We start from the raw sequence: 25,081 nt of genomic DNA on the forward strand, positions 1-25,081 counted from the left end.
ATTGTGGCGGCTGATTTAATGGCTGCTTGCTGTTCCCCTACTCCACTATTCCACTATTTGACTGTGCTGCTGGCTGCATCAATCAGTGGTTGTGGGCTGGTTGACAGATAGACTGGCTCAGGTGCAGCTCTTTCACTTACCTAGGAAGAGGGAGGGAGAGAGGAAAAGGGAAGGTGAATGAGCTGTTCCAAATTCAAATGCTGGAAACACAGAAACACAGACACAACACAAGAGGTGGCAGGCAATCTATTAATTAATTGCATTTAATAATGAGGTCATTATCACACATTACACAACCTGCATTGTATAAAGGCATTGTACAACAGGCGTTCAAATAATGGGATTAAAGGAGAGATCCAATCAGCAAGAAAAAAACAGTGGCAAAAGTCAAAAGCACTTTTCACATCTGATTTTAGTAAACCTATAAGGAAAGGGTGCACCGGTCCTCGAGATACTGCAATACCAGGTCAATGCGTGGAGTGGACAGAGCAAGCTCTATTTCCATCTCCCTGTTCTAAAAATCCATTTAATATATGGTCCCTAGATAGGCGACGTATCAGATATTAAACTGATAAGAACAGATTTATTTTTATTTTTTTATTAAACCATTCAGGGTTTTTTTAAATAAAACCGAGAATTATAGCTGCTCAATTTTGAACAACTATCTCTCTATTATTCAAAAAACTCATTATATTGGTTTGTTTATTTATTTTCCATCATAATACATAAAGAACAAACAAAATAATCCTCAAACTAAATATCTCCACTTCAACATTCTCCATATCCCTTCCGCATCCATTCCTCTTTCTAAATCCCATTTATAATAAAAATAAAATTTTGCTAATACCATTCTTGCCACTTCATCCACCTCAAACACTTCCCTTCTATACACATTCAAATTTCTCGTCTCCCACAATACCTCTTTCACACAAGTCCAAAAAATCCACAACACTGTGTCTTTTTCACTACCCAAACTACACAAACCAAACAAAACAATTTCATACGTAGGTTTCCTCAAACCAGTCAATTCTTCACACAAACCACACAACTTTCTCCAAACTTTCTTTGCATGCATACACGACCAAAAAACATGACTCACATCCTCATCATCCCCACAACCTTCTCTCGGACAACTTTCAGACGCAACCAGACCTCTTCTCTTCTGAACACTTCTCACAGGCAAAACTCCATGCACCGACATCCATAACAAGTCTTTGTAAAGTATGATGTGTCCAACAAACAGAATCTTCTTAGACCGTCTTAGACTCACTCGAATTCAAACCATTAATTGAACACATCATATTATTTATACACATACTTTTCACACCATTCTTATCACTCACAAACTTCTCCATTTTCACATTTTCTAACTGAAATTTTTTAATGAATTTTTCCATATATAAGTACCCATCCGTACAGTAAAAAACAATTGGTCTACACAAATCTATATTTTGCCATTTTAACCGCCGAATAACCGTTCCGGCAAGATATTTCAACATCCCTGATGCCTTGGAGTTCTTTAGAAACAATGGCAAAAGTCAAAAGCACTTTCACATCTGATTTTAGTAAACCTATAAGGAAAGGGTGCATCGGTCCTGGAGATACTGCAATACCAGGTCAATGCGTGGAGTGGACAGAGCAAGCTCTATTTCCATCTCCCTGTTCTAAAAATCCATTTAATATATGGTCCCCAGATAGGGGACGTATCAGATATTAAACTGATAAGAACAGATTTTTGATTGAAAAATACTTTATTGACAATCAATCGTCATCATACAAACATTACTGCGACGCAGCGCAAGCTATGAAACAGCAAATAATAAATAAAAACAGTCGCCAAACATAACATGACAGTATAATACACAGTACAGGTTAACCTATGCTATACATTACACCACATGCTACACTAATATTCTTGCATTCACTAAAGCCAAACAACAAAACATTACAGACAAGTGATGGGGTGGGGGAGTGGGTAGGAGGGGATAGGGAAAGGGGGATCACAGGCCCGAAGCTTTATTGAAAGACAACACACAAGAAGGGAGAGTGGGGGGAAGGGGAGTATCAGTCCTCTTCCTGATCGACGTCCGGGCTGTCCCAGGTGGAATAGTCTCTGAGCAGGCTGTAGATCAGCCTGCGGCAGTCCTGGACGGACACACTATCTCTCCGCAAAATTAGACGATTCCTGGCAAACCATATGGCATCCTTAAAACAGTTCATAAGGCGCCAGGCTTCCTGGATTGCTCCATCCATGTTATTCCCAGGAAATAGTCCATAAAGTACCGAGCGGTACGACAGTCTGTTCCTGGGAACTGAGTCCTTGAGTTCGTGTCCCAAGGCTTTCAACAGACCCTGTGCAAAGGGGCACTGCCAGAAAGTGTGTGTAAAGGATCTGCCAGGCACAGCTTCTGTGTCAACGCCCATAGGTAATCAGTCTGCACCTGCTTCTATGTCTGTGAGACTGACTCCATCTTCCACCACTCAGGATGGCAGGCTTAGGAGTGGGAGAGCCTATGACAGCCTGGCCAGATGGAGCTAGCTCCCGCCGTCTGGCTATTTATACCTGCCTTTCCAGTTCCTCTTTGCTTGTGATTCTTCTCGTTTGGTTTCCTGGCCCTGCTGCAGCTTCTTGAACTATTTGACCCCGCTTCATATTGACCCTGGCTTACTGACTACTCTCCTGCTCTGCGTTTGGTACCTCGTACACTCCTGGTTTGACTCGGCTTGTTCATTACTCTCCTGCTCTGCTTTTTGTACCTCGTACACTCCTGGTTTGACTCGGCTCGTTCACTACTCTTATTGCTCACGGTGTTGCCGTGGGCAACTGCCCCATTTCCCTTTGCTTCTGTGTACCCTTGTCTGTTTGTCTGTCGTGCACTTATTGAGTGTAGGGACCGTCGCCCAGTTGTACCCCGTCGCCTAGGGTGTGTCGTTGCAAGTAGGCAGGGACTCAGTGGCGGGTAAATTAGGGCTCACTTGTCTGTTTCCCTACCCCGGTCATTACATAATCACAAGCCCATATACCTAGTGTACCCTGGTCCCTGACACTACTATGGACCCCCTTGAGACCCTGGCTCAGCAAATGCAGGGTCTCTCCCTACAGGTCCAGGCCCTGGCTCAGAGGGTCAACCAGCCTGATGCTACCATGGTAGTGCCCCTCACCTCACCTCTTGAACCCCACCTCAAGTTGCCTGACCGGTTCTCAGGGGACCGGAAGACTTTTCTCTCCTTTCGGGAGAGTTGTAGGCTCTATTTTCGCTTAAAGCCCCACTCCTCAGGTTCTGAGAGTCAGCGGGTGGGTATAATTATGTCCCGGCTCCAGGAAGGGCCCCAAGAATGGGCCTTCTCCTTGGCTCCTGACGCCCCTGAACTTTCCTCCGTTGATCTTTTCTTTTCTGCTCTCGGACTCATTTATGACGAGACTGACAAGACTGCCTTTGCCGAGAGTCAGCTGGTGACCTTACGTCAGGGTAAGAGACCTATTGAGGAGTATTGTTCTGACTTTAGGAAGTGGTGCGTAGCTTCTCGGTGGTTCTCCTCTGACTCCCCCATGATGCCTCCCAAGGTTCCGTTGCTTCGTTCTTCCACGGAAGACTCGGAGGTACCTATGCAACTCGGGGCCTCCGTGTCCCCCCAACAACGTAGAGAGTTCTGCAGGAAGAATGGTCTCTGCTTCTATTGTGGGGATGACAAGCATCAAGTGAACAACTGTCCTAGGCATAAGAATAAGCAGCCGGAAAACTTCCGTGCCTAAGTGACCATCGGGGAGGTCACTTGGGCGCACAGGTATTTCCCATAAATATGAAACGTAATAAAATCTTGCTTCCCTTTCAGGTCTCTTTTGGTGGTAGGTCTGCTACTGGCAGTGCCTTCGTGGATTCAGGGTCTTCTGCTAATATCATGTCTGTGGAATTTGCTATGTCTCTAGCTATGCCTTTGATTGATTTGCCTAAACCTGTCCCGGTAGTGGGTATCGACTCCACTCCTCTTGCTAATGGTTATTTTACACAGCATACCCCTGTTTTTGAACTCCTTGTTGGCTCCATGCATTTGGAGCAGTGCTCTGTACTGTTGATGCAGGGATTATCGTCCGATTTGGTTTTAGGCCTTCCCTGGTTGCATTTGCATAATCCCACGTTTGACTGGAATACTAGGGCTCTTACCAAATGGGGTAATGAATGCTTGACGTCATGTTTTTCTGTTAATTCTATTTCTCCCCCTGAGGAGGTGAACACGCTACCTGAGTTTGTTCAGGACTTCACTGATGTTTTCTCTAAGGAGGCCTCCGAAGTGTTACCTCCTCATAGAGAATACGATTGCGCTATCGATTTGGTACCAGGAGCTAAGCTCCCTAAGGGTAGGATATTTAATCTCTCTTGTCCCGAACGTGAAGCCATGAGAGAGTATATCCAGGAATGCCTGGCCAAGGGTTACATTCGCCCCTCTACTTCTCCGGTAGGTGCTGGCTTCTTCTTCGTAGGGAAGAAGGATGGTGGTCTTAGGCCATGCATTGACTACCCTAACTTGAATAAGGTCACTGTAAGGAACCAGTATCCCCTTCCTTTGATTTCTGATCTCTTTAATCAGGTTCAGGGGGCTCAATGGTTCTCTAAGTTTGATCTACGGGGGGCGTATAACCTTATCCGCATCAAAGAGGGGGATGAGTGGAAGACTGCGTTTAACACGCCCGAAGGTCATTTCGAATACCTCGTCATGCCTTTTGGGTTGTGTAATGCTCCCGCGGTCTTCCAGAATTTCATAAATGAGATTTTAAGACATTACCTGGGGGTATTTCTTTTAGTGTACCTTGATGACATACTTTTCCAAGGACTGGTCCTCCCACATTGAGCATGTCAGGAAGGTGCTCCAGGTCCTTCGGGAAAACAAACTGTTTGCGAAGACCGAAAAATGTGTGTTTGGGGTGCAGGAGATACCATTTTTGGGTCAAATCCTCACTCCTCATGAATTCCGCATGGACCCCGCCAAGGTCCAGGCTGTGGCGGAATTGGTCCAACCTGCCTCCCTGAAGGCGTTACAGTGCTTCCTGGGGTTCGCTAATTATTACAGGAGATTTACTGCTAACTTCTCGGTCATCGCTAAGCCTCTAATGGATCTCACTCGCAAAGGTGCTGATATCCTCCACTGGCCTCCTGAGGCTGTCCAGGCTTTTGAGCTCAATAAGAAGTGCTTCATCTCGGCCCCGGTGCTGGTTCAGCCCAACCAAATGGAGCCATTTATCGTGGAGGTTGACGCATCCGAGGTGGGAGTGGGGGCTGTCTTGTCCCAGGGTACCAGGTCCCTCACCCATCTCCGTCCCTGTGCCTACTTCTCCAGGAAGTTTTCGCCCACTGAGGGTAACTATGATATTGGCAACCGCGAACTCTTAGCCATTAAATGGGCATTTGAAGAGTGGCGCCACTTCCTGGAGGGGCTAGGCACCAGGTAACTGTCCTTACCGACCACAAGAATCTGGTTTTCCTAGAATCTGCCCGGAGGCTAAACCCGAGACAAGCTCGATGGGCGTTATTTTTTACCAGATTCAACTTTTTGGTTACCTATAGGGCTGGAATCAATATATAGACTCCAAACAAAATTATATTAGCGGCTGGAGACTGTTTAACCACTACTGTTCCCCCATATCATCTAGGCGACTCCATATACTAATTTCCCGTAAATTTGAAACGTAATAAAATCTTGCTTCCCTTTCAGGTCTCTTTTGGTGGTAGGTCTGCTTGAGTAAGCAATTCGTGGCGAAACGCGCGTCGGGGCTTATACGGCGGAGCAGACACTCTTTCTACCTCTTGTTACTTATATGGGTAAGTTCATTGACCTGACCAGCTAACTCTATGCAATGCACTGTCTTGGATTATGTTTGAAGGTGGTTAATATAATGATGTTTACATGCTTGCCTATTTACTACAGTCAGTAACATTTTGTGAGTGCGGTCTCCGGCATTTTACTAGAGTCATACCGTATATATCGGCGTACAAGACGACTTTTTACACCCTTAAAAAAATGTCAAAAGTGTGGGGTCGTCTTATATGCCGGATATTGTCTACATTAGGGATGCACGGTGCATCGAAACTTCGATACTGTTTCGATACTGTGCATCCCTAAACGGTTCGATACCGCTATTTCCTGTATTTCGATACTGAGCTGCGCAGCCGCACAGCTCAGTATAGTAACACATGAATGTATGGGAGCGCGGCTGCGGCTGTGTAATTCAGCCACAGCCCCGCTCCTGAGTCATGATAAGTTCGCGGGGTCAGGATGATGCAATGCGGCCAGCGCTGCACTAATGAGCGGCGGCACTGGAGACAGAACATGGCGGGCGCGCTACAAAACACCCCCATGTTCTGTCTTCAGTGCCTGAACTGCCGCTCATTAGTGCAGCGCCGGCCGCATCACCTCATGCTGACCGCGCGCGCACTTCCTGTCAGGAGCGGGGCAATGGCTGTATTACACAGCCGCAGCCCCGCTCTATAACGGCGGAGATCAGAGAAACCGCTCATCTCCGCCGTTATTCCCCTGAATGCTGCGATCACAGCTGACTGCAGCATTCAGGGGAAAGTGAGAAGGGGGGATGCCCCTGGATCGCGTCACAGGGAATTCCTGTGACGCGATCGAGGGCCATACCATATATGGGCAGACAGCCCAGGGTCTATTGACGGACCCCAGGGCTGTCTTACCATATTTCATGTTGTTAGGACATACCCAAGTATGTCCTAACAACTGCCTGTGTATTATCCGTCCACAGGTTAATGTACTGGCACATATCTGATATATGTCAGTACATTAAAGTTTAAAAATAAAGTAAAAACAAAGTATTGTTAAATTTTAAAAAAAATACACATTCACCTTTTTTACAATAAACATTAAAATAAGTCTCAATACATAAAATATACACATTCAGTAATGGTGCGGACAACAATGTTTTTGCATCATTTATGATGTGTACGCTGTAAAAAAATGAAATAAACACGGCTTTCATTCACTTATTAATGTGAGGCGCGAGGTGCGATGAATTTACCCTCCATGTTCCTCACATTAATAGTAATTAACCCCATCATGTACCTCGCACATTAACCCAATATGACTGAGAAACATGATGGGATTAATTACTATTAATGTGAGGCGCGTTCAAAATTCATCACACGTCGCGCCTCACATCAGAAAACGGAAGAATTTTTTTTTTATTACTGTTGGCAAAAGTATCGAAATTGGTATCGAAATCGCAATACTAAACGAAGTATCGGTATCGAAGTCCAAATTCTGGTATCGTGACATCCCTAGTCTACATATTGTCTACACACAGGTTGTGTGTTACCTTGTGAGCCTGCAGTCCGGTACACAGGCTCCCGGGATGCACGGAATCCGCCACGGATCTGAGGGAAGCCGGTATTAGCCGCCAGGGAACATCTCTGTAAGATCCTCTGGCCCGCCCTTTCCTCTCATTCCCTGCCTCTCAGATCTCGCGCGATGAAGCAGCCTATCTGCGCATGCGTGAGTTCAAAGAGACAGAGTCCTGGGTCCTGCCGCCGATGGCCATAGTGGAGCGCTCATGCACGAAATGGTAAGTATATCTTAAATTCTATATTTTAAGGGTAAAAGTTGGAGGTCGTCTTATACGCCCAGTCGTCTTATACGCCGCCATATACGGTATTTGTTTGTTCACTTTTAACTTTATATGATGTTTGTCTAATAAAATTAATAATTTTTATATTGATACATGGGCGTCAAAGGCTCTTGAATTGTCTCTCTGTGTTATACCTATAGGGCTGGGTCTAAAAATATTAAGGCTGATGCACTGTCGCGTAGCTTCATGGCCAGCCCTCCTTCGGAGGAAGATCCTGCTTGTATTTTGCCTCCATGTATAATCATTTCCTCTATTGATTCTGATTTAGTCTCTGAAATTGCGGCTGATCAAGGTTCAGCTCCCGGGAACCTTCCTGAGAACAAGCTGTTTGTTCCCCTGCAATTCCGGCTAAGGGTACTTAGGGAAAATCATGACCCCGCACTATCTGGTCATCCAGGCATCCTGGGTACCAAGCATCTCATTGCCAGAAACTATTGGTGGCCTGGGTTGCCTAAAGACGTTAAGGCCTACGTCGCCGCTTGTGAGGTTTGTGCTAGGTCCAAGACTCCCAGGTCCCGACCAGCGGGCTTACTACGTTCTTTGCCCATTCTCCAGAGACCTTGGACCTATATCTCCATGGATTTTATCACCGATTTGCCTCCATCTCAAGGCAAGTTGGTGGTATGGGTTGTAGTAGACCGCTTCAGTAAGATGTGCCACTTTGTGCCCCTCAAGAAACTACCCAATGCTAAGACGTTAGCTACCTTGTTTGTCAAACACATCCTGCGTCTCCATGGGGTCCCTGTCAATATTGTTTCTGACAGAGGGGTACAATTTGTTTCATTGTTTTGGAGAGCCTTCTGTAAAAAGTTGGAGATTGATCTGTCCTTCTCCTCTGCCTTCCATCCTGAAACTATTGGCCAAACTGAGAGGACTAATCAGTCTCTAGAACAATATTTAAGGTGTTTTATCTCTGACTGTCAATATGATTGGGTCTCATTCATTCCCCTCACCGAATTTTCCCTTAATAACTGGGTCAGTAACTCGTCAGGGGTCTCCCCCTTTTTCTGTAATTTTGGGTTTAATCCACGGTTCTCCTCTGTTTCACCTGGTAGTTCCAACAATCCCAAGGTAGAGGTCGTTCATCGGGAACTGTGCACAGTCTGGGCCCAGGTTCAGAAGAACCTAGAGGCGTCCCAGAGCATACAAAAAACTCAGGCAGATAGAAGACGTTCTACTAACCCCTTGTTTATGGTCGGGGATCTGGTGTGGCTATCGTCAAAGAACTTGCGCCTTAAAGTCCCGTCCAAGAAGTTTGCTCCCCGGTTTATTGGGCCGTACAAGGTAATTGAAGTCCTCAATCCTGTCTCCTTCCGACTGAAGTTGGCCCCATCTTTTCGAGTACACGACGTGTTTCATGCCTCCCTCCTTAAACGCTGCTCCCCGTCCTTGGCTCCCTCGAGGAAACCTCCTGTCCCCGTTCTCACCCCTGAGGGGGTAGAATTCAAGGTGGCCAAAATTGTGGACAGCAAGATGGTCCAAGGCTCCCTCCAGTACCTGGTCCATTGGAGAGGATACGGGCCTGAGGAGAGGACTTGGGTACCCGCCCGGGATGTTCACGCTGGGGTATTGGTCAGGAGGTTCCACCTTAGTTTCCCCAATAAACCAGGTCCACCTAGAAAGGGTCCGGTGGCCCCTCATAAAAGGGGGGGTACTGTAAAGGATCTGCCAGGCACAGCTTCTGTGTCAACGCCCATAGGTAATCAGTCTGCACCTGCTTCTATGTCTGTGAGACTGACTCCATCTTCCACCACTCAGGATGGCAGGCTTAGGAGTGGGAGAGCCTATCACAGCCTGGCCAGACGGAGCTAGCTCCCGCCCACTGGCTATTTATACCTGCCTTTCCTGTTCCTCCTTGCTTGTGATTCTTCTCGTTTGGTTTCCTGGCCCTGCTGCAGCTTCTTGAACTATTTGACCCTACTTCATATTGACCCTGGCTTACTGACTACTCTCCTGCTCTGCGTTTGGTACCTCGTACACTCCTGGTTTGACTCGGCTTGTTCACTACTCTCCTGCTCTGCGTTTTGTACCTCGTACACTCCTGGTTTGACTCGGCTCGTTCACTACTCTTATTGCTCACGGTGTTGCCATATACATTAATTACATAACATTTATAACATACATAATACAGACATGAAAAAAATCAATACAGGTCAACAACATCTAGCCATATTTTGACCTTCTAGATTCCCTCTGCATCCATCCCACCCTTTATTTTATCCCACAAAAAAAAAACAAAGTTTACCTAACATCATCCTAACACTGTCATTCACACTCAATTCCTTTCTCCTATACACATAGACATTCCTCACATCCCACAAAACTTCTTTAATACGCGCCAAAAACAGCCACAGTACTCTCTCCTTCACACCACCACATACACTCAACCCAAACATCTAACACTCAAAAGTCATGAAATTAACCCCCGTTAGTTCTTTACATAAAAGGCCCCAACCTCTTAATAACATCTCTCGCAAACTTACAGTTCCAAAACAAATGGACTATATTTTCACACCCATTATAATTCTCTCTTGGACATTTTTCTTCTCTCACAAGACCCCTATTTCTCTTAAATTCAAGCACAGGCAACACACCATGCAAACTCTTCCATACTATTTCTCTCTGTTTATTTGACATACCATCCATTCTAATTTTCTTCCACACCCTTTGCACATCACCACCTCTCACAGTATTTATCCCGCTCACTACTTCCTTACTCTCAATCATTCTCAAAACCACCCGTTTATTTTTCACCACATTTTTTTCAACTTCTCGCAACTCAAACTTCTCCAAGAACTTCACCACCCACTCATACCATTTGGGAATTTCCCCAGACACAGGTTTATTCAAACCAGGCTGATACCATTTCAGCCTAACAAAAATTCTTCCCGCCAAATACTTAGACATACAAGACACCTTCCGATCCCTATCAATTATTACCAATAAAAATACCAACATATTAACTTCAAAATATACTTCTAAATTTGGAAAACTCATCCCACTATTTTTCCAACTTTTCACTACCACCTCTCTCCTCAACCGTTCCATTTTGGAACCCCAGAAAAAAACCAAAAAACTCTATTTACTCTCCTCAGGCACATATAATCTGGTGGAAAAATCATTGCAATATACAAGATAATAGGCAATACCACACTTTTGATCACCACAATTTTCCCTATGAAAGAAAGGCTTCTCAACTTCCAAAAATTTAACCTGACCTCTACTTTCTTTTTTGAATCCTCCCAACTTTCCCTCCCATCTAATTTATCATCAAATTTAACCCCCAAAATCTTAATAGGACCACTCACTTTATTAACTCCCACATCATCTGACATCTCCCTGCTACCTAAACATTTACATTCACTCTTCAACCAATTTACCTTAAAGGCAGATGCTCTACAAAAAATAGACACTAACAACTTAACTCTCTTCACCGAACATTCAGAATCACACACCACACACACATCATCCATATAACCACTCACCTTTACTTGTCTTCCATCACTACCGGGCAAAAAAACTCCCCTTACTACTTTGTCACGCCTAATAAGACAAAGCAATGGCTCTATTGCGCAAATAAAGACAACAGGTGACAGTGGACATCCCTGTCTAACACCAGAGCAAACATTCACTCTCCTTCCTAAACTTCCATTTACAAGCACACTACTATATATTCACTGATACAAACTTCTCACTCTTCCGACAAAATCACTTGGAAACCCCATACGTAACAACACTCTGAACAAAAAACTATGTGCCAACCTATCGTACGCCTTCTCAAAATCTAGAGACAGGACAAACACATACTTCTTTCTACTCTTACAATCCCACAGACAATCTCTCAACAAACACAGACACTCTTGGATACGACGCCCCGGCACAGCACAGAACTGATCATCCCCCACTAAACTCTCAACAACACTTCATCCTATTTGCAATCATTTTTGCATATATTTTATAGTCACAATTAAAGAGGCTCTGTCACCAGATTTTGCAACCCCTATCTGCTATTGCAGCAGATAGGCGCTGCAATGTAGATTACAGTAACGTTTTTATTTTTAAAAAACTAGCATTTTTGGCCAAGTTATGACCATTTTTGTAGTTATGCAAATGAGGCTTGCAAAAGTCCAATTGGGTGTGTTTAAAACTAAAAGTCCAAGTGGGCGTGTATTATGTGCGTACATCGGGGCGTTTTTAATACTTTTACTAGCTGGGCGCTCTGACGAGAAGTATCATCCACTTCTCTTCAGAACGCCCAGCTTCTGGCAGTGCAGACACAGCCGTGTTATCGAGAGATCACGCTGTGTCATCACTCACAGGTCCTGCATCGTGTCAGACGAGCGAGGACACATCGGCACCAGAGGCTACATTTGATTCTGCAGCAGCATCGGCATTTGCAGGTAAGTCGATGTAGCTACTTACCTGCAAACGCTGATGCTGCTGCAGAATCAACTGTAGCCTCTGGTGCCGATGTGTCCTCGCTCGTCTGACACGATGCAGGACCTGTGAGTGACGTCACAGCGTGATCTGGCAGAAGCTGGGCGTTCTGAAGAGAAGTGGATGATACTTCTCATCAGAACGCCCAGCTAGTAAAAGTATTAAAAACGCCCCGATGTACGCACATAATACACGCCCACTTGGACTTTTACTTTTAAACACACCCACTTGGACTTTTGCAAGCCTCATTTGCATAACTACAAAAATGGTCATAACTTGGCCAAAAATGCTCGTTTTTTAAAAATGAAAATGCTACTGTAATCTACATTGCAGCGCCTATCTGCTGCAATAGCAGATAGGGGTTGCAAATTCTGGTGACAGAGCCTCTTTAAGTAGACTTATTGGACGCCAATTTTTCAAGTTTCTTATACCCCCTTTCTTTGGGATCAAGACCACCACACCACTCTTCATACACTTTGCAATTTCCATATGCTCCCACATATATTCACACACTCTCACAACATCCTTCCCTATGACCTTCCACATCACACGATAAAATTCTATTGGCAAACCATCCTCTCCAGGCGTCTTATTTGCTGCCATTCTCTCCACCACTTCCCATACTTCCTCACTAGACACCTTACGCATAATCATCTCTTTCTCACTCTCCCCAAGCTTATTTTCTAACACACTCAAAACTTCACTCTCCAAATTCTCATCCCTCCATTTCACCGCATACAAATCTTCATAAAATTTTGCAATCTCCTCACTCACCTCATCACCGCACACTTCACTTCCATCTTCTTTCAAAACAACCTCAATTGCTAGTTTCTTTGAAAAAACTTTCTTAAAGGGAATGTGTTGCCAGCAAAACATGTTTTTTTTTTTTAAATTAAACAGTTAGTGTATAGGTGATTAAACATTGTTCTAATTTATTTTATTTTTTTCACGAGTCAGGAAATATTATAAATTGGATTCAATTTATAATATTTCCCAGCACTGGTCACTAGATGGAGCCATTCCCAAAATTGCAGCATTGCATGTGGTAAAGCAACCACATTGCTTTATGCTGCAAAATTGGGTAAAAATCCCTCGCTCTAGTGAGCTCTCAGAATCCCCCCCTCCTTTATCCTGGCTAGTGCCGGGATAAACGAGGGGTTTGAACGGTCTAACCTCCTACACTGTGTGTCGCCATTTTTTGAGCTAACACACAGTGTAGAAGGTTAACATACAGTAGTAAACACACACTGAAACACGAACATACATAGAAATAACTTACCTGCTCCAGTCGCCGCCTCTCCCTCCGGTCCATCCGCTCCATCCGCTCCGTCTGCTGCCGCTGCTCCATGTGCACAAGTCCGGAAGCCGCGACCGGAAGTAGTAATCTTACTGTCCGGCCGCGACTTCCGGTCCACAGGAAAATGGCGCCGGACGGCGCGCATTTCAAATTGAACTGTGTGGGAGCGGCGCATGCGCCGTTCCCACACAGCGGCGTACACGAAAGTGTATTGAACGGGCCCCGTTCGCAGTCCCTTTGGGACTGGAGCTGCCGTATTCCATGTCTGTATGTGTCGTTAATCGACACATACAGAAATGGAAAAAAAAATGGCAGCCCCCATAGGGAAGAAAAAGTGTAAAAATAAAAAAAAGTAACACACAAACACACAAATTAATCCAAACGTTTTTAATAAAGCACTAACATCTTTAACATATTAAAAAAAAAATTGTGGTGACACTGTTCCTTTAACCCTTTCACGACCAAGGACGAAAATGCACGTCCTGGTCGGCTGCTAGTTCCCGCACCAGGACGTGCATTTTCGTCCGCATTTCAAACTGTCACTCTGTGTAAACACAGAGTGACAGACCCGCGCTGACAGCTGTCCTAGACAGCTGAGACATCAGTCTCGCCGGACAGCGGACCATCGCCGCTGCTTTCGGCAGTTAACCCCTTAAGTGCGGCGACGGATTGCAGTTGTCGCATTGTCCCGCAACAAATAAGCCCTCACATGACTCCGGTGGTGAAAAAATAAAAAAGTTCTGGCTTTCAGAATATGGCGATGCAAAATGTTCCAAAAGCGGATAAGATCGGGTGCCATTTATCAGTGCGACACTGGCCACATATCTATGAAATATTATTTATTTACCCCATTATTATACCCTCTTATTATACCCTGATGTACCCCGCACAGATTACATATACCCTGATGTACCCCGCACAGATTACATATACCCTGATGTACCCCGCACAGATTACACATGCCCCCCACATTATAAACTGAAATACCAGCGAAACCCAAATCAGAAAAACTACCAAGCAAAATCTGCGCTCCAAAAGCAAAATGGCGTCCCTCCCTTCTGAGCCCTGCAGCGTGCCAAAGCAGCAGTTTGCGCCCACACATACGGCGTCGCCATACCCGAGAGAACCCGCTTAACGTTTTATGAGGTATTTGTCTTCTGTGGCACAAACTGGGCACAACATATTATGCACTAAAATGGCATATCAGTGGAAAATTGCAATTTTCACTTTGAACTATCCGCTGTGCATTAACCCCTTTGCGCACTATGACTTAATTGCCCGTCATGGTGCGGCGGTTGATGTATGGAGCCGGCTCACGTTCTGAGCCCGCTCCATACGCTGCGGGTGTCGGCTGTGTATTACAGCAGGCCCCCTCGGTAGTAACGGACAGGTACAGCGATCGCTCTGTTACAGAAGCCTGTAAGAATAACAATATACTGCAATACATTAGTATTGCAGTGTATTGTACCAGTGATCCAATGATCGCTGGATCAAGTCCCCTAAGGGGATTGATTAATAAAATGTGTAGAAGAATTATAGTTATTAGTAGTGAGAATTTTTTTTTTTAAAGTTAAAAAAACAAAACACCTTTTCGCATTTTTCTTCTAAAGTAATGTAAAAAAAATTGAACAAAATTGGTATTGCTACGTCCGTAAAAGTCTGAACTATTACAATAGACCAATATTTAATTTGCACAGTGCACACCTTAAAAAAATGTAATAATTGAAACCGCCAAAATCGCATTTTTTTTTTTTTTGTCACCTTCGCTCTAAAAAAAAAATGTAATACAACTTTTGAATCACTTTTTATGTACCAAAAAATGGTACCAATAAAAACTGCAGCTCCTCCCGCAAGAAATAAGCCCTCACACCACTCTATTGATGGAAAAATAAAAAAGTTATGGCTCTTGGAAAGCGGGGAGGGAAAATCTAAAATAAGAAAGCAAAAACTGGATCAGTCCTGAAAGGGTTAATTCATTTCTAATGAAAAAATGTATGACCCCATGTGGGGTATTTCCGTACTCGGGAGAAATTGCTTTATAAAAAATGGTTGTTTTTTTCCTCCTTTATCCCTTGTGAAAATGAGAAAATGCAACATTTTAGTGGAAAAAATTTTGATATTAATTTTCGCGCCCTAATTCTAATAAACTCTGCAAAAGACCCGTGGGGTGTAAATGCTCACTATACCCCTAGAAAAATTCCTTGAAGGTTTTTCCAAAATGGGGTCACTTTTGGGGGGTTTCCACTGTTTTGGTCCCTCCAGTGCATTGCAGATGCGACATGGCACCGAAAACCATTCCAGCAATATCATAAATCCAAATCTCGCTCCTTCCCTTCTGAGCCCTGCTGTGGGTCCAAACAGCAGTTTATTACCACATATGGGGTATTGTCGTAATCGGGAGACATTGCTTTACAAATGTTGGGGTGCATTTTCTTCGTTATTCCTTGTAAATAATAAAAATTTCTATGTTTCAGAAAAAAAGTACATTTTAATTTTTACAGACTAATTCCAATATATTTAGCGAAAAACCTGTGTGGTCAAAATGCTAACTATGCCCCTAGATAAATACCTTAAGGGGTCTAGTTTTCGAAATGGGGTCATTTATGGGCAGTTTCTATCGTTCTGGCAGCTCAAAGCTTCTCCAAATGTACAGTGGGGCCTAAAACATTTTCAAGCAAAATATGAGTCCTGAAAGCCTCCGGGTGCTCCTTTCTTTTGGGGCCCTGCCGTGTGTCCAAACAACGCATTAGGGCCACAATGTGGGTATTTTTGAAAACAGGAGAAAGAGGGTGATAGATTTCGGGGTGTGTTTCTTCATTTTCATGTTCGCTTTACAAAGAAATCGGTCTTCAAACAAATACTTTTATGAAAAAAGTGAAATTTTTTTTTTTTTCACCTGATATGCATTAAATTTAGCCAAGAACTGTGGGGTAAAAATAATTACTATAAACCTAAATAATTACGTTATGGGGTCTAGTTTTCGAAATGGGGTAGTTTATGGGGAGTTTCTATCATTCTGGTAGCTCAAAGCCTCTCCAAATGTACAGTGGGGCCTAAAACATTTTCAAGCAAAATATGAGTCCTGAAAGCCTCCGGGTGCTCCCTCCCTTTCGGGCCCTGTCGTGTGTCCAAGCAATGCATTAGGGTCACAATGGGGGCATTTTTGAAAACAGGAGAAACAGGGTGATATATTTTGGGGTGTGTTTCTTCATTCTCATGGTCGCTTTACACAGAAATCGGTCTTCAAAGTGATACTTTTATGAAAAAAGTGTTTTTTGTTTTTTTTTCACCTGCTATGCATTAAATTTAGCAAAAAACTGTGGGGTCAAAGTACGCACTACACCCCTAGAAAAATACCTTAAGAGGTCTAGTTTTCTAAATGGGGTCGTTTATGGGGAGATTCTATTGCTCTGGTAGCTCAAAACCTCTCCAAATGTACAGTGGGGCCTAAAACATTTTCAAGCAAAATATGAGTCCTGAAAGCCTCCGGGTGTTCCCTCCCTTTCGGGCCCTGTCGTGTGTCCAAGCAATGCATTAGGGTCACAATGGGGGCATTTTTGAAAACAGGAGAAACCGTGTGATATATTTTGGGGTGTGTTTCTTCATTCTCATGGTCACTTTACACAGAAATCGGTATTCAAAGTGATACTTTTATGAAAAAAGTGAAATTATATTTTTTTACACCTGATTTGCATGAATTCTTACAAAAAAACTGTGGGGTCAAAATACTTACAACACCCCTTAATAAATACCTTAAGGGGTGTAGTTTTCAAAATGGGGTCACTTGTGGGGGTTTCCACCATTCTGACACCTATGAGCCTCTGAAAACCTGGTTTGGTGCAGGAAAACAAAATGTACTTCAAAATGTATAAAATGATTACTAAATTTGTAAGTCTTCCAAATTGCTCAAAAAAATATTTTTTTTTTTCAAAAGTGCTGACAAAATAGAGTAAAGAGATGGAAATATATATTTAATTAAAAAAATTGTGCAGTATGTGTGTACATATGTGACATATTGCAGTTAAAATTAGGGAAAAATGATAATTTTTACAAAATTTCTTCAATTTCTCTATTTTTTAATTAATTTCCGCAAATCGTATCAGTCTACTTTTACCACTAAAATAAAGTACAACATGTGACGAAAAAACAATGTCAGAATTACTTGGATATTCAAAACTTTCACAGAGTTATTCTCTGATAAAGTCAGACATACCAGATTTGACAAATCTGGCTTGGTCATTAAGGTACAAACATGCCCGGTCATTAAGGAGTTAAAGAAGAAACGCGAACACTTCTCATCCTGTTCCATTTTTCCCAACTTTGCTCTGAAAATAATATTCCTCCCCTTTTCAGACAATTTTTTTTTAATTTCCCTTCTCACACCCACAATTTCATCCTCAACATCCATTCCTTCCTCTCTCATTCTATATAGAAACCTCAATCTCGCATTCAGTTTAACATAATTTCTCCTTCTAATTGTACTTGCCTTATACCCAACAGTTTTGAAAAAAGACTTTGTCTTACATTTCACCCACTCCCACCACAAAAGTATATCCCCAAATTCACTTTGTTTTTCACACCACACTGCATACAAACGTTCATACTGCTCCCTAACATCTAAATGACTTATGTTGAGCTTCCACAATCCTTTCCCATACGTACCACATCAACCCCACAGAACAATGCATCATGGTTCGAATACATTACAGGCTTCTGCCTATAGCTTACCGACTTCACATTTTCAGACAGTAAACAATAATCTAATTTGGAATGAATACCCCCTCTATCAGAATGATATGTTTTAATTCTGGGTCAATTCTACACAGATTCTGAATATCCCCCAACCTAAAATCACAAATTAAATCAGACAAAATTTTCCCAGACACATCAAAAGAACGTTTAGACAGATCACAATTCATATCCCCAATAATGATAACAGGCATTCTACCCTGAACATAAAATTACATTTTTTCAAATAATGCTGCCCTTTCATTTTTATTTGCGGACGCATAAACATTAATTAATTTAAATTTCACATTATTATATTTTAATATTGCGGATACACACCTCCCCTCCTCTACTATAATGTAACTATCTAGAATAATTTCTTCAGATTTTATCAAAATTCCCACCCCATCATTTTTATTACTCACACTTCCAGACCACACCGCACTCCCACATTGCCATTCGTCAGGACTTATCGCACATTCAATGCCACACTCCTGCAAACAAAAAATAGACGCATTTTCCTGCCTAAGAAAACTTAAAATTGCAGTTCTCCTAGCCTTGTTCTTAAAGACCCTCACATTCTGTGAACAAATAATAAAACCCATTGCACCAAAAAGTCAGCAGTTCCCAGTTATTGCCTTACCATACCCAGGCTCTGACTTCCTCACTTCCTGCAAGACTCTGAGGAAAAATAAACTTTACAGGCATATTAAACACCAAAACTTAAACATAACAAAAAGCTTATACAGTTGCATAACTTTTAGCCACTTTAATCAGAATCTGGGTCCTGTGCCTGTAACGCATCAAACGGGTTTTTGTCAGCTTCAGAGACCGCCTCCGAACTCGTCTCACCACCATTTTTTTGGGCGGATCTTCTTCTTCTTTTGGTCTCCACTTGTACAAACTCATCACTGTCTTCGATCTCATTTTTTTGTTTCCCACCACCCTCCCTGTGACACAAACTAGTCTCATTGCTTGATGAGAACATCTCAATGTTCGCCGGATCCGAGGGGTGAACTGGACTCACTACTCCCTCAATTACCTCCTCCAGTTGGCGGATAACGTCCTCCATTTGTGTTTCCTCCACAAGACTGGGCACTGCAGGTTCTACCGCTGCTGCAACATCCTGGGCTGCATTTTCCTCTCTGGCCACTTCTCTCTGGACTCTCTCCATTTCTCTTTCCACTTCAGCCTCACTCTGTCTGGAGGCCGCCTCCCTTCCAATTTGCATACTTCTGCTCCACGCCTCCTCCCTCCTTTGTATGACAGCTGGGCAATCTCTGTACAGGTGGGTGTCGGCTCCACACAAATCACACACTCTGCCTTGGGTGCAACTTCCAGCATGGTGTCCAACTTTCTTGCAGTTTCTGCACACCTGGCCTTTCTCACAACTATCTTTTGTGTGGCCAAACTGAAAACAATTGCGGCAAAAGGTTGGCTGTCCAGCATAGGTGATATAGCCCCTGAACCCTGCAACAGAGAAATTTGCAGGAGGGTGCATGAAGCCTCCCACACAAGTAGAGTCCATTCTGAAGCGGACAAAAAACCTGAGCTTACAATTGTAAATGCACAACACATTAGTGAGTTTGTCCCCACCACGCACATGTTCACAAAAGTGTTTCAGAAAGTTCTCAATCAGGTCCACACTTATATAGGGGTTGTATACATGGACAACTACCATCTTCTCCTGCAGCCCAAACAACGGTGTTACTTTTATCCCGGCCAGCAATGAGTCATTTGCATAAGTTCTCAGCTATTCAAAAACATGTAGACACCTTCCCCCATTTTCAAAAGTGACTTCGTAAATACCTCTCCGTGGGAACTCATTCACACTGAAGATTTCCTCCTTATGGACTCCGATCTTCCTCATCATGATATCCCGAATCAGGTATACGACATTGTTCATTAGCATGTCCGTGGGACTCACCTCCAAACGAATAGTATTCTTTCCAGCCATGATGCACCTGTCAGTCGTAGACCACAGAAATAGAAATTCCTCCTGCTCCGGAAGTCGCCCAAGAACTCGCACCCCCAGCTACATCAGGACGAACCTTGATCGTAGCCAAAAGGCCGAGAAGCGATAACCCGAATGTGGCGCGCCTTGACAGAGCCTGCCCAATACTGCTGTTCACCCCTTGCAGCGATTCAGCCTACTCCTAGGCACTTCCATGGGGCCCTGCCGACTCACACAGGCAGCCAGGCGGAAGGTGAAAATAGGCCACAGAGGAAGCTAGACAGGCTTTGCTTCTTTTGCTTGCACCACAATGCTGTGCCGAAAGCAGGGGAATCTACATAAAAACGCCTTCCTGGCAACGCCCAAGTGCCCTCCTGTCGTGCAGACAAACGCTAGCAGCAGCAGCAGTAAGTGCTTGCCCACAGCCACCCCTTCTCCCTTCACGCCTTCGATCACCTGCAATACAGTGCCTGCTGACCAGCACTGACCAACACTGCCTGGGCCCAGGCTTGTCTGTCTGAGGTCCCATTATGAGGTCATAAAGCTTGCTCTCAGTTCTTAGGGCTCCACTATGACACACGCAAAGTTCCATCACAACCTTATATTAGATGTTGCTGCTCAGTCAGTCACTCAGTGTTGCCTAGGAGGGCAACACTGCAACATGTGCCCCCCGTGTTGTCTGCACAGCTAGCTAGCTGCCTCCAGGAGGCCACAAGAGGGAGACAGGGGACTGCAAAATGGCAAATAGGCATCCTCCAACTTTACAGACACCTTCTTCTCCTTCCTCCTACAACCTCCATCCTTGCACAGTTTGTTATTCTTCCAGGTAACATAGTAACAAATCCAAATTGCTGCTCTCTTTGTAGGCAAGCAAGGGTTTGTTGCAACTTCAATTCTTACTTCTTTGAAATGTAGGGAGGACAGCTCATTCCATCACATCCATATAGTGTACACAGTTAGGTCCATTGTGGCGGCTGCAATAGCTGCTTGCTGTTCCCCTACTCCACTCTTCCACTATTCCACTACTTGACTGTGGTGCTGCATCAATCAGTGGCTGTGGGTTGACTGAGTGACTGGCTGGCTCAGGTGCAGCTCTTTAACTTGGTGGAAGGTGAATGAGCTGTTCCAAATTGAAATGCTGGAACACAGAAACACACACAACACAAGAGGTGGCAATCTGTTAATGAAGTCATTTAATAATTAGGTCATTCATTAGCACACATGACAAAAATGCATTGTACAACAGGCGTTCAAATAATGGAATTTAAGGAGATATCCAATGTGCAAGAAACAAACAATGGCAAATGTAAAAGGCACTTTTCAAATCTGATTTTAGTGACTGGTTTAGGAAAGGGTGCACTGGTCCTGGAGATACTGCAATACCAGGTCAATGCGCGAAGTGGACAGAGCAAGCTCTATTTCCATCACCCTGTTCTAAAAATCCATTTAATATGTGGTCCCCAGATAGGAAACGTATAAGATATTAAACTAATAAGAACAGATTTTATATTTTTATTTTTTTTGAAAGCCCAAGCCGTGCTTTCTATCACCCAAGTGCATAAAAAGTGCAGAGGAGCCACACAAAAAGTGCACAAGGATGCGGTCTATCGCAGCCCTTCTCTTAAAAGAGAGAGGCCCCGCATAACCATTCCCCGACCCTCCAAACCATAGGCCTAGAGGATCAAGGATCGATGATCTCCCCCCGCCGAAGCTTAGGGAGACCCAAACACACTCCTAGGCTTCTACCTGGGCTGCCACCCCAGTGTCCACCTAGGAGCCTGCATACAGGTTGCACCTCCCCTCCGAAGAAGGGAGGCCGGGTTGCAGGGGAAAACGGAACCAGATGGCCACACATTTTCCCCTTAGACCTCAGGAGGGTCCCAAAAGGGCACCGCATCCCAAAATCCTTGTGACAAACACACAGTGAAAAAACAAAATTAAATAAGTGGATGTGCGCTGTGATACAGCCTGGACATCCGCCAGGTATAAAAAAAAATTGCTCATCTCCCAGCCGGGAGAATAAAGAGTTGTGCTCAGAAGTGTGAAAGAGGAGTGCGTGCAAATGTGCCTTTACTCAGTGGGATCCCACCCCTAGTGAGTTAGGGCACCCCAGGGTCACCAGCCCTGGGGCACATAGCAACTCGGGCTTCCAAACTACCCGACCTCCTGACCTCGATCCGGCGGTCGCCTGGTCACCTACAAATGATACCTTTAAACGAAGTGCGTACACCAGAGCGATGACCGTTGTGGTTCCCTGCCCTCACCTCGGCGTTCTGTCATCCCTCCTACGATGGCCCATCAACCACCGGCAGGGATGATTACTAACCTCAGCTTTAGCAGGTACTACACTTGATCTTAGCCAAAAGGCCGAGAAGCGATAACCCGAAAGTGGCGCGTGTTGGCAGAGCCTGGCCAATACTGCTGTTCACCCCCTTGCAGCGATTCAGCCTACTCCTAGGCACCTCCATGGGGCCCTGCCGGCTCACACACTCACACAAGCAGCCAGGCAGGCAGGCGGGAGGTGAAAAAAGGCCAGAGAGGAAGCTAGACAGGCTTTGCTTCTTTTGCTTGCACCACAATGCTGTGCGGAAAGCGGAGGAATCTACATAAAAACGCCTTCCTGGCAATGCCCAGATGCCCTCCTGCCGTGCAGACAAACGCTAGCAGCAGCAGCAATTGCATGCCCACAGCCACCCCTTCTCCCTTCACGCCTTCGATCACCTGCAATACAGTGCTTGCTGACCAACACTGCCTGAGCCCAGGCTTGTCTGTCTGAGGTCCCATTATGATGTCATAAAGCTTGCTCTCACTTCTTAGGGCCCCACTATGACACGCGCAAAGTTCCGTCAGAAACTTATATTAGACGTTGCTGCTCAGTCAGTCACTCAGTGTTGCCTAGGAGGGCTACACTGCAACATGTGCCCCCCGTGTTGTCTGCACAGCTAGCTAGCTGCCTCCAGGAGGCCACAAGAGGGAGACAGGGGACTGCGAAATGGCAAATAGGCATCATCCCCAAACTTTATGGACACCTTCTTCTCCTTCCTCCTACAACCTCCATCCTTGCACAGTTTGTTATTCTTCCTGGTAACATAGTAACAAATCCAAATTGGTGGTCTCTTTGTAGGCAAGGGTTTGTTGCAACTTCAATTCTTACTTCTTTGAAATGTAGGGAGGAGAGCTCATTCCATCACATCCATATAGTATACACAGGTAGGTCCATTGTGGCGGCTGCTTTAATGGCTGCTCCCCTACTCCACTCCACTATTCCACTAGTTGACGGTGCTGCTGCATCAATCAGTGGCTGTGGGTTGACTGAGTGACTGGCTTGCTTAGGTGCAGCTCTTTAAGGTGAATGAGCTATTCCAAATTCAAATGCTGGAAACACACACAACACAAGAGGTGGAAATCTGTTAATGAAGTCATTTAATAATTAGGTCATTCATTAGCACACATGACAAAAATGCATTGTACAACAGGCGTTCAAATAATGGGATTAAAGGAGAGATCCAATGTGCAAGAAACAAACAATGGCAAATGCAAAAAGCACTTTTCAAATCTGATTTTAGTGACTGGTTTAGGAAAGGGTGCACCGGTCCTGGAGATACTGCAATACCAGGTCAATGCGTGGAGTGGACAGAGCAAGCTCTATTTCCATCTCCCTGTTCTAAAAATCCATTTAACCCCTTCCCTCTTTAGCCACTTTTGACCTTCCTGACAGAGCCTCATTTTTCAAATCTGACGTGTCACTTTATGTGGTAATAACGTCGGAATGCTTTCCCCTATCCAAGCGATTCTGAGATTGTTTTCTCGTGACACATTGCACTTTAAGTTACTGGCAAAATGTGCTCGATATGTTCAGTATTTAATTGTGAAAAACACCCAAATTTTGCGAAAAATTGCAAAAATTATAATTTCTCTCAATTTAAATGTATCTGCTTGTAAGACAGGCAGCCATACCACACAAAATTGTTATTAATTAACATCCCCCATATGTCTACTTTAGATTGGCATCGTTTTTTGAACATCCTTTTATTATTATATGACATCACAAAGCTTAGAACTTTAGCAGCAATTTCTCACATTTTCAAGAAAATTTCAAAAGGCTATTTTACAGGGGCCAGTTCAGTTGTGAAGTGGCTTTGAGGGCCTTATATATTAGAAACCCCCAAAAAGTTACCCCATTTTAAAAACTTCATCCCTCAAAGTATTCAAAACAGCATTTACAAAATGTCTTAACCCTTTACACATTTTACAGAAATGAAAGCAAAGTAGAGGTGAAATTTACAAATTTCATATTTTCTTGCAGAAATACATTTTTAATACAATTTTTTTTATAACACAGAAGGTTTTACCAGAGAAATGCAACTCAATATTTGTTGCCCAGTTTCTGCAGTTTTAGGAAATATCCCACATGTGGCTGTAGCGTGCTACTGGACTGAATCACCGGCCTCAGAAGCAAAGGAGCACCTAGAGGATTTTGGGGCCTTATTTTTGTTAGAATATATTTTAGGCACCATGTCTGGTTTGAAGGGCTTTTGCGGTGCCAAAATCCCCCAAAAGTGACCCCATCTGGGAAACTCCACACCTCAAGGAAATTATCTAGGGGTATAGTGAGCATTTTGACTGCACAGGTTTTTTACAGAAATTATTGGAAGTCGGCCGTGAAAATTAAAATCAACATTTTTTCAAAGAAAATGTAGGTTTAGCGATTTATTTTCTCATTTCCACAAGGACTAAAGGAGAAAAAGCACCACAAAATTTGTAAAGCAATTTCTCCCGAGTGAAACAATACCCCACATGTGGTAATAAATGGCTGTTTGGAGACACGGCAGGGCTTAGAAGGGAAAGAGCGCTATTTGGCTTTTGGAGCTCAAATTTAGCAGGAATGGTTTGCGGAGGCCATGTCACATTTACAAAGCCCCTGAGGGGACAAAACAGTGGAAACCCCCCCACAAGTGACTCCATTGAGGAAACTACACCCATTGAGGAAATTATCTAGGGGTAGAGTGAGCGATTTGACCCCACAATT

General features: G+C 44.0%; 1 non-coding gene and 4 pseudogenes across 1 annotated transcript; all 5 read right to left on the minus strand.

The window, feature by feature from the left end:
• Positions 1–429: 429 nt before the first annotated feature.
• On the minus strand, positions 430–635 carry LOC142698849 (U2 spliceosomal RNA; annotated as a pseudogene).
• Positions 636–1,579: 944 nt separating this feature from the next.
• LOC142698839 (U2 spliceosomal RNA) lies at positions 1,580–1,750 on the minus strand (annotated as a pseudogene).
• A 19,651-nt stretch (positions 1,751–21,401) lies between these two features.
• On the minus strand, positions 21,402–21,585 carry LOC142698848 (U2 spliceosomal RNA). The gene has a single exon (XR_012865809.1). It is a non-coding gene; the product is annotated as a U2 spliceosomal RNA (small nuclear RNA).
• A 780-nt stretch (positions 21,586–22,365) lies between these two features.
• Positions 22,366–22,431, minus strand: LOC142698845 (U2 spliceosomal RNA; annotated as a pseudogene).
• Positions 22,432–23,631: 1,200 nt separating this feature from the next.
• Positions 23,632–23,752, minus strand: LOC142698841 (U2 spliceosomal RNA; annotated as a pseudogene).
• Positions 23,753–25,081: the final 1,329 nt, after the last annotated feature.

Source organism: Rhinoderma darwinii, unplaced genomic scaffold, assembly GCF_050947455.1.
Source record: "Rhinoderma darwinii isolate aRhiDar2 unplaced genomic scaffold, aRhiDar2.hap1 Scaffold_1032, whole genome shotgun sequence".
NCBI classification, from domain to species: domain Eukaryota; kingdom Metazoa; phylum Chordata; class Amphibia; order Anura; family Rhinodermatidae; genus Rhinoderma; species Rhinoderma darwinii.